Below are 17,686 nucleotides of genomic sequence, written 5' to 3'. Positions count from 1 at the left end.
TTTGTTTTGTTTTGTTTTTTCCTGATAGCAAAAACCTGTGGTCCAAACTCCATCAGTCTGAATAGTAAAAAGAGAAATATAAAATGAAATAAAATAATTATTAAAACATTAACCACTGTAATTATTGGCTCTCAGAAAAATTACACAACAATAAGGTGTGAGGTATTTGAGGACAGTGACTTAGATATATTAATACCAAAGCTAAGTACACACCTGTACCTGGTAGCTAATTATTACATTTTTGGTACTTCAGTGTTTGAAGTAAGCTGCACAATTACTGCAGGTCTGAAGCAATTATTTCACACAGCATGAATACTTCACCTGATATTTTCAAGAGGTAAAGTACAAATTACTCCAGGACTCTTATTTATAATCAGAAACACTTTGTGAGCTTCTGCTTTGACTTGGCTATGTAATTATTCTTTTCCTCTCACAAGAGGAGAAAGTAATTAAAAACTTCTGCTCTTAATTATCAACCCAGTGGATCTGGTCCAGCTTCTGTACCCACCACGAGCATCACAGGGTTTGCTCAGAGAATTGCATTAGGACCCAGAGCTGCTCTTGAATTTTCATCACTAAGTTACCAAACATCAGTGTACCATGCAGTTTTTAAGAGCAAGGTCAACCATCTACCCCTGCCAGTAGCTTGTCTTTCTGAACCCTCTTCTTTGGAATATGATTAAGATGAAGAATTGTAGCAAAGCTCCCCTGGTTTTAATTATTAATTGCCTTCATTTTCAGTGCTTCATGGAAGAAAATTTGGGCTTCATCCATAAATCTGGTCCACACATATGCTCAATTCACGACTTTCTTTATTTCTCTCTTTTTTTAAATTTACTATTCAAAAACATGTATTTATTTAAAACAACAGGAATACGTGTTCTCAGACTGACCTCTAGAGTTTTTAGACTATTAGTTCAAGAGTTTCAAAGTATTTTACTTCCAAAAACAATACTGATTAAAAATTTTTTTAAACAAAAAACAAACACCTGATTTGATGATACCTTAAAAATACTCTAAAGACCAAATTTTCTCCAGTCTAACCTTACAATTGATTTAAGAATTCCTCCCGCATTGGTAAAACATTTCTTTCCTCACAAAATGTAGGTACTAAAACTGGATAGAAACACCATGAATGTGAAAATACCACCAATTTTCTGCAGTTAAAAAACTTAGAATGTTCTTTGGAATCACTGAAATATAAAAATGTGTGTTTTTTCTACAGTCTGTGCACCTTCTTTCAGGTCCTCCATGCTGCTTGCGGTGGTGACCTGTGTGGTCTACTTTACAGATTCAAGTCTTGGAGTGCAATATCTATGCTTATCACACTGGTGTCTGTCTGATCAGTGATGCTTAACCCAGAAATGCTGTTATTTATGTCTCCAAAATGACTTCTCCCCAAAATAAAAAACTTTATAGACTATGACACAAATCGTCCTGTGCTAAACAATCACATGAACCCAACATGGAGAATCCGGGGTGGATTTGGCACTCAGTAGGGCTCTGTTGCCTACTGTTTTCATGGAAGTACCACAGGTCTGGCTGCTCACATTCAGCTTTCCTTGGCCTTAAAAGGAATTCAGGGCTGGCAAGTTGGATTAGATTCTAAGAGAATTTTGTCTTTGACCAACTACCATTTGTAGCATAAAATCTGGCCATGGCTCTAAGTTTCAATGTGCATACAACTGATTAGAGATGGGTTTTTTTCTTTTTCTTTTTGTCATTGGCTGGAATTGAGTAGAAATGAGTCCATGATGCCTCTTCATATGTGTCATGAAATATGAGAAATCTGTCTGACTGTAGACACTATTTCTTTATGACACAATGGGCAGGTCTCCAGTTGCAAGCTCAATCCATGCACAGGTCACTGTGTCCACATGGCTTCAACTGTGTGTCTGCTACCTCATCACAACAAAGGGAACAGCAGTTCTCTCGGATATTGACTTGCTTCAACAGAGCAAGACATCTGTGCCTCAGCAAAATGATTTTTTCTTCAGCTGTTAGGAAGGCATAGTCATTAAAAGTGCTAAATTTCATAGATGGTGGATATTTGAATGGTTTTGCTCCAGAATTGAACTCACATTGTTGATATGACATGAAACTAGTTGCAGCAAAAAATCCAGATACAGTAGATGAAAAGACTTGCTTCTCAGGGGGCAGCTGGTTGCCATTTAAAAAAAAGATCATTTGCTTTTCATTCAAGTCTAACAGAAACCCAACTGTGTCTCCTTTTTCCAGCATGGGTGTGCGTGAGGCTTACTTCTGGCATTGTACCAAATCACCTGCTGGCAGCCATCATATGCACAGGAGTATTCATCATCCCCAATGCCATAACCTTCGTGATTGAGAAACTTGCTGTCTCTAGTGGCCCAGCCAATCTGTATGACACCAGAAGTGACCACTGTTACTTCATAGTACCATACCCCAGGATCCACACAAAAAGTGCAGTGCACACTTTCAAGAGAGGAGGCATCACAATGAGCCTCCAAGCCATGAGATGAGATCTTCAGGTACTCACTGACATCATTGCTGTTCAGCATGGCCCTTATGCTACTCAAGTCTACTTTCTCATAGGTCAGTTGTCTACCTTCTTTTAAAAAAAGATTGTCTAAACTCCACTGGGCACAGAAGCCAACTTGACGCTTCAGGATCATCAGCCCAGGACTCCAAGGTGACAAGCTGGTCACTAATACTGGACTCAGAGATAGTCAATTTGTTTTCACTTGTCTGTGCAAACTTTTCCAGTGCAATAAGTGCAAAAAGCATAACTGTGGAGTGGGACTGTAACTTCAGACACTGTAGTAAATATTCCAGTATTCCTGGGCTAAGTAAACCTATACTTGCAATGTTAGGGTACCTTTGAGGCTTGCAGCCCACTCAGCCTGAAACCGACCATGACTAACATGACCCAAGCCACCACTTACTGGAACAAAGGGGTGGGATGGTTTCTGGGAACAGGGACTGTTTCTGGTTAATCTTTCTAAACAGTATGTGAGTTAATGAGTTAAGACACCTGGTGTTTATCAAGTTCCTGATAAGTAATCTTCAAGTAATCTTGCCCCACCACCAGGATGTGGGTGATATCAGAAATATGTGAACCCAGGGACCATAAAAATTGCTGTGTGACCATGACTAATGTTTAAAAAATATAAAAGCAGCCTGAATTTTGCATTTGGGGTCCTCGTTGAAACCCGCTGCATCGGGCGGATACCCAGACCCCAGCTAGCTGGAAATAAACCTCGCTTTGTGGCTTACATTATCGTGAGTGTCTTTTGTTCCTCTGAGGGGTGGTCGACCTCAGACCCCAACATCTGGAGGTTCCACCGAGATATTGGCCCCTCCCTCAGAGGAACAAACGGCCTCTGATATGGAGGTTTAGTTGAGAAAGACCAAGGAAGGAGGATTGGCCACCTCCATTTGGAGGGACTTAGAGTCCCCATCTGAATTTGGTTGAGAATTCTCATTGAGTGGAAGGAAGGGGTTACAGCCCTAGAGGATCCACTATTGGAAGTCGTGGGAGACATCCCCAATGGTCAGGAACCGCACTGACATCCTCAGTGGACACCATTTGGGCAGTCTTTGGGTAAGGATCCTGAATCTGGTGTGAATGGAATTACGCCTGTGAGAGTAGTCTGGTTGACCTGCCGGTACTTGTGCATGTTAGAGAGTCCAGTGTGAATTTGTTTATCTGCTGGAATTGTCTCTCTTGTTCTTTGTTGTTTCCTCTGTCCCTCTCTCCTGATCATCACGGGACAGACTCAGGTAACTCCTAAGACCCTCTTTCTGAGTCATTTTTCAGAAATCCATGCTAAGGGACACAATTGTGGTGTGGAAATTCAGAAAGGTAAGTTTAATACCCTTTGTTCAGCGGAATGGCCAACCTTCAATGTAGGCTGGCCTCCTCAAGGTACCTTCTCCTTGGACATGATTAAGAAGGTCCGAGACGTCAATAATAGAGCCAGTCTTCACGGCCACCCTGATCAATATCCCTATATCCTTATGTGGCAGACTTTGGTAGAGGACCCTCCTTCCTAGGTGCAGCCATTTATCCATGAGTCACCTGCAGACTGGCCTACGATACTGGCCGTGTCGGGGAACACCCTCATTCCCATTACTTCCCCTAAAAAGCCTATTCTACAGGAAGAACCGATTCTCCATCCATCCATGATAGACTTAGATTTTGAAGTAAATCCCCCACCATATGCCTCTGCCGCGCTACTCCAGCCAGAGGCAGCTGGCCCCCCTGAGCCTCCCCACTCGTCAGCCTCCCCATCTGCACCCCCTGCCCCGGTCTCCAGACTGGCGAGGGGACTCAGGCCCCATAGGCAGTGAGAGGAAACCCCAGAGGAGGAGCCCTCCTCCACTTCCACCGGGCCCCCCATCCTCCCAGTGCGGGCCCTCAGTGGTGCTGGTCCCAATGGGGGATGCACCTATCAGTATTGGCCTTTTTCAAGTAGTGACCTGTACAACTGGAAAGCCCAGAATTCTTTTTCTTAGGACCCTAGAGGCCTGACTGATCTGTTCGAGTCCATTTTGCATACTCACAGTCCCACATGGGATGACTGTCAGCAGCTCCTTAAGACTCTATTCACAACCGAGGAACAGGAGCGGATTCTCACTGAAGCCAGAAAGAATGTCCCCAGCAACAATGGACGACCGACCACCCTGCCGACCTGATTGATGATCGTTTTCCTTTGAACAGACACAACTGGGACTATGGGGATGCAGAAGGTACGGAGCATCTCTGGGTCTACCACCAGACTCTTATGGCAGGCCTCCAGGTGGCAGCTTGCAGCCCTACCAATTTGGCTAAGGTAAAGGCAGTAATGCAGGGGGAAAATGAAAGCCTGTCCATGTTCCTTGAGCGTCTTTATGATGCATACAGACAGTATACCCCCCTAGACCCACTAGCAGAGGTGAATCAGTCAGCCGCGATAATGACCTTCATAAATCGGGCTGCCCCAGATATCAGGAAGAAACTATATAAGCAGGAAGACTTGGGGAAATGACTATCCGGGATCTGATGAAAGTAGTCAAAAGGGTTTTTAACACCCAAGAAACCCCAGAAGAATGAGAGGATAGAATCAGGAAGGAGAATCAGGAACTACAAGAAAGGATTTGGAAGAAGGACAGGGAACACCAGAGTAAGGAAAACAAGAAACAGCAAAAGGAGATAGCTAAGATATTGCTAGCAGGAGTCCAGGGTCTGGCCGGACCGAGTTCTGGATGGACCGGACCCACACCCAGGCTAGACCAGGGACAATGTGCCTATTGTAAGGAATATGGACATTGGAAGAAGGAATGTCCCAAACTCCAGGGTTGCCCGGGACCAAATAGCAGGCCCAATAATGACGCCCGGTTCCTGTTAGCAGGAATGGACAGTGACTAGAGGGGACAGGACTCGGATCCCCTCCCCAAGTCTTGGGTAACCATATATGTGGAGGGGAAGCCCGTGAGATGCATGGTGGACACAGGGGCCCAATATTCAGTCCTTAATAAACCTACTGAGTCACTGTCCCAGAAAATTAGTCTCGTGCAGGGAGACACTGGGTCCAAGGCATATCAATGGACTAGCAAGCGTCAGGTGGATTTGGGCCGACATCAGGTGATCCATTCCTTTCTGGTCATTCCTGAGTGCCCTGACCCCTTCTGGGATGTGATCTGCTAACTAAGGTGAGGGCTCACATTCACTTTGATCCGGATGGTATCAAAGTGACAGATGGACAAGGACAACCCCTCCAAGTTTTGACCATGTCTCTCGAGGATGAACATCGCTTGTTCTCCTTGCAGCACCGTCCCCCAAAACCTATTGAGTGGTCCCCTGAAATGGCTTATTGGATTCAAACCTACCCCCAGGCTTGGGCAGAAATAGCAGGTGTGGGGCTAGCAGAACATCGAGCCCCAGTGATAGTAGAAATCAAGGCTTCAGCTCAGCCCATCCAAATCCGTCAGTATCCCATGTCTTCTGAGGTATGGAGGGGAATTGCCCCTCACATTAACTGTCTCTTGGAGGCCGGAATATTACGGCCCTGCTATTCTGCTTGGAACACTCCACTCCTCCCTGTTAAGAAACCCGGGGGAAAAGACTATAGGCCAGTCCAAGATTTAAGGGAAGTAAACAAGAGGGTCGAGGACATCCACCCCACGGTCCCCAACCCCTATACCTTGCTGAGCCATTTGTCCCCCTCCCATGTTTGGTATACCACTTTGGACTTGAAAGATGCTTTTTTTAGCATAGCCCTGGCACCCAACAGTCAACACATTTTTGCCTTCGAATGGCATGATGAAAATATGGGAACCTCCGGACAGCTAACATGGACTAGACTTCCACAAGGTTTCAAAAACTCCCCTACTCTGTTCAATGAGGCTCTTAATCAGGATCTGGACTTATATAGCCGAAGCCACAGTTCCATCACACTTTTGCAGTATGTAGATGACTTGCTTCTGGCAGCTGCATCTGAAGCTGGGTGCCGGCAAACCACTGGAGACCTCCTCCAGGAGCTGGGGAAGTTGGGCTATCAGGCCAGTGCAAAGAAGGCTCAAATTTGTAGACAAACAGTCACCTACCTGGGATATGAACTAAAAGAGGGAACCAGATGGTTAACGAATGCTATGAAAGAAACTATTCTCAGACTCCCCATCCCCACCTCAGCTCCAGAGGTCCACGAGTTCCTGGGGACAGTGGGCTACTGCCAGCTGTGGATATTGGGGTATGCTGAACTGGCAAAACCCTTATACGAGGCAACTAAGGCAAGGCCCCTTGGGCCTGGGGGCCAGATCAACAAAAGGCCTTTGAGGAGCTCAAGACCACCCTCCTGAGAGCCCCGGCCCTGGCCCTGCCAAACCTTCTAAAGCCCTTCACCCTGTTTGTAGACAAAAGGAGGGGGATAGCAAAAGGGGTACTAATGCAGTGCCTAGGGGCCTGGAAGCGTCCAGTTGCTTATCTATCCAAAAGGTTAGACCCAGTTGCAGTGGACTGGCCCCCATGCCTGCGGATCATAGTGGCAGTTGCCCTAATGGTAAAGGATTCAGATAAGCTCACATTTGGGCAACATCTGAAGGTGGTAACCCCCCATGCAGTAGAGGGAGTCCTAAAGCACCCTCCAGGTAGATGGATGATCAATGCCCAACTGACTCATTACCAAGAGCTCTTGCTGGATGCTCCCTGCATCCTCTTCTCCAAACCAGTCTCTCTGAACCTGGCCACCTTGCTTCCAAATCTGGACCTGGAAGTCCCTCTACATGACTGTCAGGAGATCATAGCTGAAATCACCCAAGTGTGCCCCGATCTCCAGGACTCAGCCCTACCCAACAGTGAGCTGCCGTTACGCTTTCAGCACCGTCCATGTACATGGCGCCATCTACCAGGAAAGGGGTTTCATTACAGTGGAAGGAAAGGAGCTACGTAACCTCCCGGGGATCCAGAGACTGTTGACTGCAGTGCAGAAGCCCCAAGCTGTTGCGGTACTACATGTTCCTGGTCACCAATCTGCCCAGACTCTGGAAGCTATGGGGAACCGGCGTGTAGACAAAGCAGCCCAAAATAGTGTTTTGGCCTCCACGATCCTCACACTGACTTTACCCATGCCTGAGCTTCCATGCTTGCCACTGCAACCCGAGTACACCCTGGAAGACAAACAGTGGATCCAAGATCACTGATGCCTGGAGCCCAATCAACAAGGCTGATATCATGATATTGAAGGGCGGCTGATCCTTCCTGAAAAGTGAGGACTGTTTCTCCTCTCCAATTTACATTGAGCCAACCGTTTAGGCAAGAAGAAACTACTCGCCCTCCTCGAGTCAGCCCCTCTCCGGTTCCCGCACCAAACAGCCCAGATTCAAAAGATTGTGGAACAATGTGCCGAGTGCCAGGCTATGAAACCCAGCAAAAAGGGACTCTTACATACAGGTACACGGGTACAGGGGAGGGCACCAAGACAGAGCTGGGAAGTTGATTTTACTGAAGTGAAGCCAGGAAGGTATGGGTATAAGTATTTGTTGGTTCTGATAGACACCTTCTCAGGCTGGGTGGAAGCCTTTCCTACAAAACAAGAGACTGCCCAGGTTGTAGCTAAGGTTTTGCTGGAGGAAATCATACCCAGATATGGCATCCCCAAAACTCTAGGCTCTGATAACGGTCCAGCTTTCATCAGTAACATCCTACAAGGGCTGGCCTGGGCAGTGGGGACTAATTGGAAACTACATTGTGAATATAACCCCCAGAGCTCAGGGCAGGTAGAAAGAATGAATCGGACCCTGAAGGAGACCTTATCTAAATTAGCCATCGAGACTGGCAGAGACAGGGTGGCCCTCCTACGCTATGCCGTCTTCCGGGTTCGAAACTCACCTTATGTACATGGATTGACACATTTTGAAATTCTATACGGGGCTCTGCCCCCCATTGTTGTCCGAACCCTACCAGACCAAGACCCCAGTATGGCCCCAAATTACTTGGCCAGCTTAAAAGCCTTACAGGAGTTCCAACATGAAATCTGGCCCATAATGCGCACCTTGTATGAGACAAAGGATGCATCGAACCCGGAACATGGCATCGTCCCAGGGGATTGGGTATGGGTAAAGAGGCACAGAGCCCGCACTCTGGAAGAAAGATGGAAAAGTCCTTACCTGTTCATTCTGGTTACCCCCACTGCTCTTAAGGTTGATGGCACCGGGCCTTGGGTCCATCACTCCCACGTGTGTCAAGCCAGTCAGCAAGAACAGAAAGACTCTAGAGAGTGCACTGCATGGCGGCACCCAGATAATCCATTGAAGCTGAAGCTTTTTTAACCCAGGGAACGTACAGAGTCTTCAAGAGCAGCCACGGATGGGTTGGCTCGCCACTCTGATCTTGCTCAATGCCCAGAGCAGGAGCCTCGCAGAAACCAACCCTCACCAGCCCTATAAGCAAACCTGGATACTCAACAATGGGGAGACTCATACCACCCTTAACGAGACTACTCGCACTGTCCCCATAGGAACTTGGTGGCCGGAGCTTCAATTCTGCTTTAGAGACATCAATCCTGCCTACAAGTCTACTGCCCCAGAGTCAGCCCAACATTATGGTTTTTATGCTTGCCCCGGCCATAAAAAGAACAAGGACTGTGGGGGGATACAATACTCCTTCTGTAAGTCATGGGCATGTGTCACATCCAACGATGGTGAATGGAAGTGAGGGATATCAAAACCGGACCTAGCCAAATTTGCCTTTGTAAATGGGGTACCCTGGGGGTGCAGAATTCCGTCACCCACCCATGAATGCCAGCCCACAGATACAGATAGAATCAAGGTCAATTTCACTGACAGTGGCAAAGAGGACACCCCTGGGTGGATACAAGGCAAGGTGGGGGTACTTGTGTTTTATAAATATGGTGGACATTCTGGCTCGACCATAGTAATCAGATTAAAAGTTGAGCCCATGGGGCCACCATCCAAAATGGTAGACCCCAACAAAGTACTCAAGCTGCCCTATGTAGAGCCGCCTCTCTGACCTCGCAAAACCCCGGTCCCTACCTGGCTTCACACAAAGGCTAGTATTAAAACTCCAGGACCATTAGGTATTGGCCCTCCCTTGGTGAAGCCCAGTCCCATGACTGGGTCCACAGACCCCCTCTGGAATTTGCTAAATGCTGCATTCCTAACATTGAACCACACCAACCCTAATATGACTACCTCCTGCTGGCTGTGCTATGATGTGAGGCCCCCATTCTATGAGGCAATAGGGCTAAATGTCACCTACAATGTCTCAACTAGTGAAAACCCCACTCAATGTTCCTGGGGAGACCGTAAGAGAGGTCTGACCATACAACAAGTGAGCAGCAAGGAACCTGCTTAGGGAAGGTGCCAGTGGAAAAGCAGGACCTATGTGCTACTATAGATAACAATCCCACCTGGGGCGATGGTATTAAGTGGGTAATTCAAAAAGGCAATGGATGGTGGGTATGCTCACAGTCCAGGCTTACCCCTTGCCTATCAACTAATGTCTTTAACAGCTCTAAAGAATTCTGTGTCCTAGTGACTGTGCTGCCCTGCATCATCTATCATTCTGAGGAGAGCCTATATTCATACTGGAATACAGGAACAGGTGAGAGAAAGAAGAGAGAGCCTATTTCTGCATTAACCCTTGCTACCTTACTTAGCCTAGGAGTGGCTGGGGCAGGAACCGGCATAGCCTCTCTGGCTACTCAACATAAAGGGATGTCCTCGCTGCATGCCGCCATAGACGAGAATATAGACAGGATAGGAACCTCCATTAGTCACCTGGAAAAATCCCTTACCTCTCTATCTGAGGTAGTGCTTCAGAACTGATAGGGCCTAGACTTACTGTTCCTCCAGCAGGGGGCACTATGTGCAGCCCCAGGGGAGGAATGTTGTTTTTATGCTGACCATTCAGGGGTAGTTAGGGATTGTATGGCTAAAGTGAAGGAAAGGACTGGCAAAAAGGAAATGGGAAAGGGAAACCCAAGAAAATTGGTTTGAAGCTTGGTTCAATAGGTCCCCCTAGTTCACTACCTTGGTCTTTACTCTGGTGGGCCCTCTGGTCATACTACTGCTTATCTTAACCTTTGGTCCTTGTATTCTGAATAAGCTAGTGACCTTCGTGAAAGATCGAATTAGTACAGTCCAACTAATGGTCCTGAGACAGCAATATGAAAAGTTACCTAGCCCTGAGAATGTTTACATTCATTGCCTAGATGAGCATGATTCCTCATTATGAACAACTAAAGGGGGGAATCTTAGGGTACCTTTGAGGCTTGAAGCCTGCTCAGCATGAAACAGACCATGACTAACGTGACCCAAGCCGCCACTTACTGGAACAAAGGGAGGTGGGATGGTTTCTGGGAACAAGGACTGTTTCTGGTTAATCTTGCTAAACAGTATGTGAGTCAATGAGTTAAGACACCTAGTGTTTATCAAGTTCCTGATAAATCTTCAAGTAATCTTGCCCCACTAGCAGCATGTGGGTGATATCAGAAATATGTGAACCCAGGGGCCATAAAGATTGCTCTGTGACCATGACTAATGTTTAAAAAATATAAAAGCAGCCTGAACTTTGCATTTGGGGGTCCTCGTTGAAACCCGCTGTGTCGGGTGGATACCTGGACCCCAGCTAGCTGGAAATAAACCTCGCTTTGTGACTTACATTATTGTGAGTGTCTTTTGTTCCTCTGAGGGGTGGTCAACCTCAGACCCCAACAGCAGGACCTGCTAATTTCTCAGCCAAGCATCCTATGACAGCAGATGTGTTACTGTGTTTGGCAGGATGGCCTGAGACCTGACAAGCTACTTCTCCATTTAAATTGAGAATTTCAGTCAATTTCTGGAGTGCATCTTTAGTGGGCAATGGACATTCATCTAGTAACAATATTATAAAAGCTGGTCCCAATGGATCTTCCAATGGAATAACTCTAATTAAAGACTGGACAACATCCAACCATCCTTCATCTGTTTCTGCCATTTCATTTAATGTAATCATTGAATAGGTAGGCTCCCAATCATTATCTACAAGAGTCTGTATTACTGCCATTGTGTCCAGCACTAGCCCAACCACATTTTGTTTCTTTCTCCTTGGCTCATGTGGTCCTCAGCCCCTCCTTGGAGGCTGAACAGGGTCCCAGGGTTGGGTCCTCAAGTCAGCAGTGGGGACTGCACTGTTCTCAGCCTGCTGCTGGTTGGTGTCCACACTGTCTTCTGCCCCACTGTCATCTCAACAGATACAGGAATTACCCATGGTAGAAGTGGCACCTCTAGTCCCCAGTAGGTGGGCTAAGTGCTCCTCAAGAGCCAACAGCAGACCCTGGCCAAGGCTTCTGCTTGCTAAGAACATGGCTCAACCAAAGACAATCATTTAGATAGTTTTCAGTTTTCCGAGTAACGTTTTCATAATCTGGAGTTGAGGAGCTTGCATTCTCTTTGTTTTTAATAAAAGAATGCCAAATAAAGTTGCAGGGCTGATCTTCAATGTTATCAGCTATGAGAAATGCTGGTCATCTGCTGGGAGTTCTGGGCTCCATTAGCTGCAGCCTCCTCAGAAGGGTGACCCCAAGAGCCTCCTCCAGGCAAGATTTCCCCAAAAAGGGGAGCACCCTCTTCCAGGAAGCTCTTCAGGTGCCTTCAGCATGGGCCTTGGTGGATGATGGAAAACCTCCTGGCTGTTTCCTGGGTTCTGCCCAATGCCACCCCCTCCAAGGCCCCTTCCAGGAGCCTGCCTCGGCCCCAGTCCGGTCTCTCTGCCCCAGGTTCTAGTGGCAGTTTCCCTCCCTCACAGGCGTCCCCAGCCCTCCGACTCTCTCCCACTCCACGTCCAGGGGACTTCCCCAAGCAGCACGGTTGGGCAGCAGCACTGACTTTCTCTAGCTCCCAGGCCCACCAGAGGGAGGGGACAGTGACAGCAGTGCAACTCCTTTGTGACAGGTCCAAGAGAGCAGTAAAGATGGACGCTAGGCCACGGTGCTGCCATTATGTGCAGGGCCCACTCCTGCTTTGTACAGCCCGGGCCCTCCCTCTTTATTTCTCTTTCTAGGTTTTTGACAGTGACCTCAAACTTAACATGTTCATTTCCAATTTTAGTATCCTCCTCCCTACACCTGCCTTTTCATCTTCTGTCATCCCCGTGAACCTCCTCACAATGTGGCCTCCACAGAGCTCCTAAGTCTGGCATGTCATTGCTTCCTTCTCTCCCCAACTCTGCTTGCTGTCCTGAATACTGCATGTTCCTCTCAGGCAGAGCTGGGTATCCAGCAGGCAGAACTTTCCCAGGGCACTGACAAATAAGGACAGGGTTATTTCTTTTTCTTAAGATTTTGCTAGGTGGCCTTTTTTAGAAGAGCATGCTAGCAAATCATGTAGAACTGATTAAAAATGATAGACCCTTTTTGCCCATATTATTTAAAGACATGATCAAAGTTCTGACTTAGACTGGCATACAAGTGTTCCAGTGCAGAGGCTGCTGACATTATCACCCTAATTCCATGCATGGGATCCTCTTCCCTCTTTTCTGGATCAGCAAAACTCCTTCATGACCTACACCAAATGGCACCCCTCTGACACCATTTCCTTTATCCCCAAGGCAACTCCTGCTCTGTCCTCCCTGACCCAGCACACCTCACTGTATCTTCTCTGCATTAGTAACTTGCTGATTGCAGGATTCCAAGACCTTCATCTGTGTGTGTTTTCTGCTCAGGCTGACACAGACCACCCATGACCAGAATATCAACTATATGACACATGGCAGAACTGCATTCCTCTGGATGCTCAAGAAGGAATCTCTCCTGACCTTCTCTGGCTTCTGGGAGCTGCCTGCATCCCATGTTCTCATCACTCTGACTTCTGCATCCATAGGTACATTTCTTCAGTGACTTCTCCTTCCTGTTAGAGGGATTATTACGGTTGTACTTGATTACACAATAATCTAGCCCAATCTCCCCTCCTCAAGGTCTTTAATTTAGTCACATTCACACAGTTCCTTTTCCATGTAAGGTAAACATATCCATAACTGTTAATAATTAGGATTTGACCATCTTTGGGACCCATTCTGTCCATGAGCTACAAGATATTGAAGTGGCTAGGTGGGAATAATCTTGTCATTATTATTTTTAGAAAGACATTTCAGATGAACATTTGGATTATTGATTTTTAGAAGATAACCCAGAAATTTTAGTTGTCTGAAGTTTTTGACCCTCTGAATTCTGTTGGCGGTTTCATGTGTGTTTTATTATATTCTTCCAAATTTTAGTTTTGTGTTTTTCTAGAAAAAGAGAAAAGTTTATGGGAGACCCAATAATTTCCCCAAAAGGATTAAAAATCACTGAAGTGCAATTAAACAATGGAAATGAAGACTTAAGGCCAATAAATGTTGTAGAAGTAGGAATCACAAACTAGCAATAAAGTCAATAAGTACATTACACCTGTGTGGTGTGTGGATCCACACAGTGCCTGTACTTCATTAGCACAAAGTGGTAATATTTATTTATATTCTTTTTTTGTAATTCATCCAGAAAATTCTGATTGTCACTTTGTTAACATATACATTCTTTTTATAGCTCTATGATGTTCTAATATGTGGATGCATTTAGTTTATGCAAATATACTTTTTGATATTTAAGCTTTTCTATTGTTTTTGTATCATAACCAATGTTACAATTGTACATACAATTGTACCTTTTACATATATTATTTTGCATTTCAGAAGATGTTTATAGGATAAACACTCAGAGGTGGGACTATTGTATAATGGCATAAATGTGTAGATCAGTTAATTAGATATTGGTGACTTATCTAACACAAAGGGAACGATTACTCCCATCAGTAGCATCTGCAGGAGAGCCTTACCAATAACTGCTTACCAATATAGGAAGATGGTAGGCTTGTGCAATTTCACCAATCTAAATGTGAGAAATAATAGCTCTAGAAACTTATTTGTTTTTCTTTTAGCAAGAGTAATGTTGAAGCTTGGCATGGTGGTACATGTCAGGAATTCCAGCTACTCAGGAGACCTAGGTAAGAGATTGTGACTTTGAGGCCAGGCTGGGCAAAGTTAGTGAGAATCTAGACGAAACAAAACAGAAAAAAAAAAAAGAAACAGAAAGGGACTGGAGATGTGGCTCAAGTGACAAGAGTGCTTGCCCAACATTCTCAAGGCCCTGGGCCCAACACACACTACCTCAGAAAAAGGGGAAAAATTTGGGGGGCATCTTTTTGTATGTTTAAGTTCATTGTTATCATTCCAGCATTTTAGCAAATGGTCAATTTGTGTCTTTTGCACGTTTTTGGTTTAAGTAGACAATCTTTTTATAAAATATTAGTGATATGTGAGAAGATCATACACTTAAGTACACAGATGTTAAGTTTGTGGCACAGAAATGTGGAAAGCATGAGAAGAGAAAGAAAATACACTATACATGTGCTGGCTATGCACACTTTTTATTCTTTCCATTGTTCTTTCTTCCTAATGGTCTTTGATTCTCTCTTTTATCATTTTCTTTCTATTTAAAGAATTTTATTTGACCATTCTTCTAGGATAGCTCTCTGAGCAAAAAATTCTATTACATTTCTTTCATAAGAGGGTATTTTTATTTCTTCTTAATTTGAGAAAGGTATTTTCCTTATGTATATCATTCAGAGCTGTAGGTTCTTTCCTTTAAGGCTTTGAAAAATATTGTTATTTCATTCTTTCAGATTTTATTTCTTTGAGAGCTAAAGATCAAGACCAGCATTGCACAGGCTAGACATGGGTTGTTCTTCCAGTGAGCCACACCCCAGCCTTGGTTTCATGCTTTCTATAGCATCCTCAGATTGTTTCCCTGTAAGTAAGTAAGGTGTTATTTCTCTTAACTAATATGAGATTTCTCTTTGCCTCTGTTTTCAGTTTGACTGTGATGCACTGTAGTGTGAATTTCTTCAGTTAATACTGTGGAGTTCCTCCAGCTTCTTGAATGTGTAGGTTTATTGTTTTGTTTTTGTTTTTGCCAAATTTGAGAACTTTGGTCATTATCTTTGAATAACTTTACCTCTGTTCTCTTTTGACTTTCTTACCAGAAATCCAGTGGCACACAGTCAAGGTCTTTTCCCAGGAGCACTGATCATTTTCTCTTCAGTCTATGTACACTTCAAGTGTTCAGGTTGAATAATTCATGTTGTTCTGGCTTCAAGCTCATTTGTTCTTTCCTCTTTCCCCACCATTTCCTGAGCCTATCCATTGAGTTTCTTTTTTTTTCAGTTTTTTTAATTTTTAAAAAATTTTGGGCAGGGGTACATTGTGGCATTTACAAAGTTCTTACATAGTATGAAATATACTTGAGTTCATCCCCTCCATTATTCTCCTTTATCTCCCCTCCTACCATTCCTGAAATACTTTCAAACTTTTGTATCCTTACAAATTGTAAAATTTCTACTTGGTCCATTTTTAATAGCTTTGATCTCTTTAGTATGGAATTCTATTTATTTGGTGAAACTTGCCAGCTCTTTACCTCAAGCATGTGTATATTCCTTGTTGAGGCATAGCTACAACTATTCTAAAATTCTTTTCCAACAATTCCAAATTCTCCATCATTTCAGGGCTGGTGTCTGTTGATTGTCTTTCCTCATTCAAGGTGATTCTGTAAGTTTTTAAACTGCTTTTCTATTGACAATGAAAACTGGGGGTCATGAGATTCTGGATATTGTTTCAATAGTCTGTAGCTGGCTTATGTTGATGCCATTTAGAGAGGGTGGTATTACCTTTTTATTTTCATATGAGAATGAAAATCCAGGTTCCATACTTAGGCTTTGTCAACCCTAGGAGTGAAGAGGACCTTCTTGTTTTTGCTGGGTGTGGTCAGAATTCTGGCTCCCCTTGGTGCCTCCTCTGCTAACAGTCTGACTGACTGACTGAGAGAAGCAGAACTAATTCCTTTCTTCTGTGTGTTATCCAAGCTCAGTGAGGAGGCACCATTTCTCCTCAGTGGGGATAAAATCACCATCCCCATTCAGCTTTTCATACTCTGCCTTGTCAGGAAGGCAGGGAGTCTTGTTATTTCAAGGCAAAGGAAGAAATTCAGACTATCTAGTCTTTGATGGTAGAAGTGGAGTAAGACCATTGTTTGTCCTCTGTTGTTCTCTGTTGGAGTACTAAATGTTTACAATTAAAAATTGTGATCATTTAGCTAAGGAAAGCTGTGGGATTAGGGTACACTATGGGTGGTGGTGTCTTCTTCCTGTGGTGTGTTCAGGCCATCAAATTCTTCCATTCCCAATTCAGTAAATGTTAATCAAAAGAAAGTGCAAAGAAGTCACTTCCTTGTCTTCTTCATTCAGCACAGCAATGGCAAAGAAGAAAATATGATACATTGATGAGATTGTTAGGGAAAGTCCTGGAAGAATCAGCGCACACCATTAGTTACCACTTAGAACTCAGTCATATGTACATACTCACTTGAAGGGGAGTCTGGGAAACTCTGTGACCAGGTGATTCCTGATGAATGTCTAGGCCATATCACTGTGTAATGCTACAGCCTCTTCACCAAAACTCTCACATCCTACGTCTCTTATTTTTTTTATACATAAATTGCTGGTGTTCAATCACAAATCTATAATGTTACTCATTTATTTTCTTCCTTTGAGTTGACTTCTGCTCTTCTAGAAAAATGATAGAAAAAAATCATACATCCAGACATACCAGTGCTTTTAAAATGTTTTGGTCTCCAACCTCAGCTATCCGTGGTCGATCCACTTCACTCACTGAAATTCAAAATTGGTTTTCTTGATTAAAAAAGCAGTCTTCCATGTAGTGATCTAGAAGTTGGTGATGATAATGCAACAGATGAGTAGTTTTCTTCAGAAAATTTAATTAAAGGAGCTGGAAAATTCTGAGTTCTTGGTACTAGGTGTCTACAAGTCTATGCAGCACCATGTTCAAGTATGCAGACCAGGTGGCAAAAACAAGAGTGAAGCCAATGTATTACCAAGAGAGTTGAACAGACAAGCATGAAGAATGAGGCAATTCTAATGGCCAAACATATCAGAAATGAGCATCATCTTTCACCAAATCATACACGTTAATAAATATTTCTGAAAGATTCAGGAAATCAAATTTATGAAATATTCCAAATATGGAAGCAGTGGACTGGGAAGGAAAAGGGCAACCATGGTGACCAAAAAACCTTACATAATTATCATTCCTCATCCACAAGTCTTTAAGCCAACATGAGGC

At 44.4% G+C, this 17,686-nt stretch overlaps 1 pseudogene; it reads right to left on the bottom strand.

Annotated features, from left to right (window-relative positions):
• Positions 1 to 874: 874 nt before the first annotated feature.
• LOC109677620 (RING finger and SPRY domain-containing protein 1-like) lies at positions 875 to 12,097 on the bottom strand (annotated as a pseudogene).
• Positions 12,098 to 17,686: the final 5,589 nt, after the last annotated feature.

Source organism: Castor canadensis, chromosome 15 (assembly GCF_047511655.1).
Source record: "Castor canadensis chromosome 15, mCasCan1.hap1v2, whole genome shotgun sequence".
In the NCBI taxonomy this organism is placed as follows: Eukaryota; Metazoa; Chordata; class Mammalia; order Rodentia; family Castoridae; genus Castor; species Castor canadensis.
This window is presented reverse-complemented; position numbering and strand designations above follow the sequence as displayed.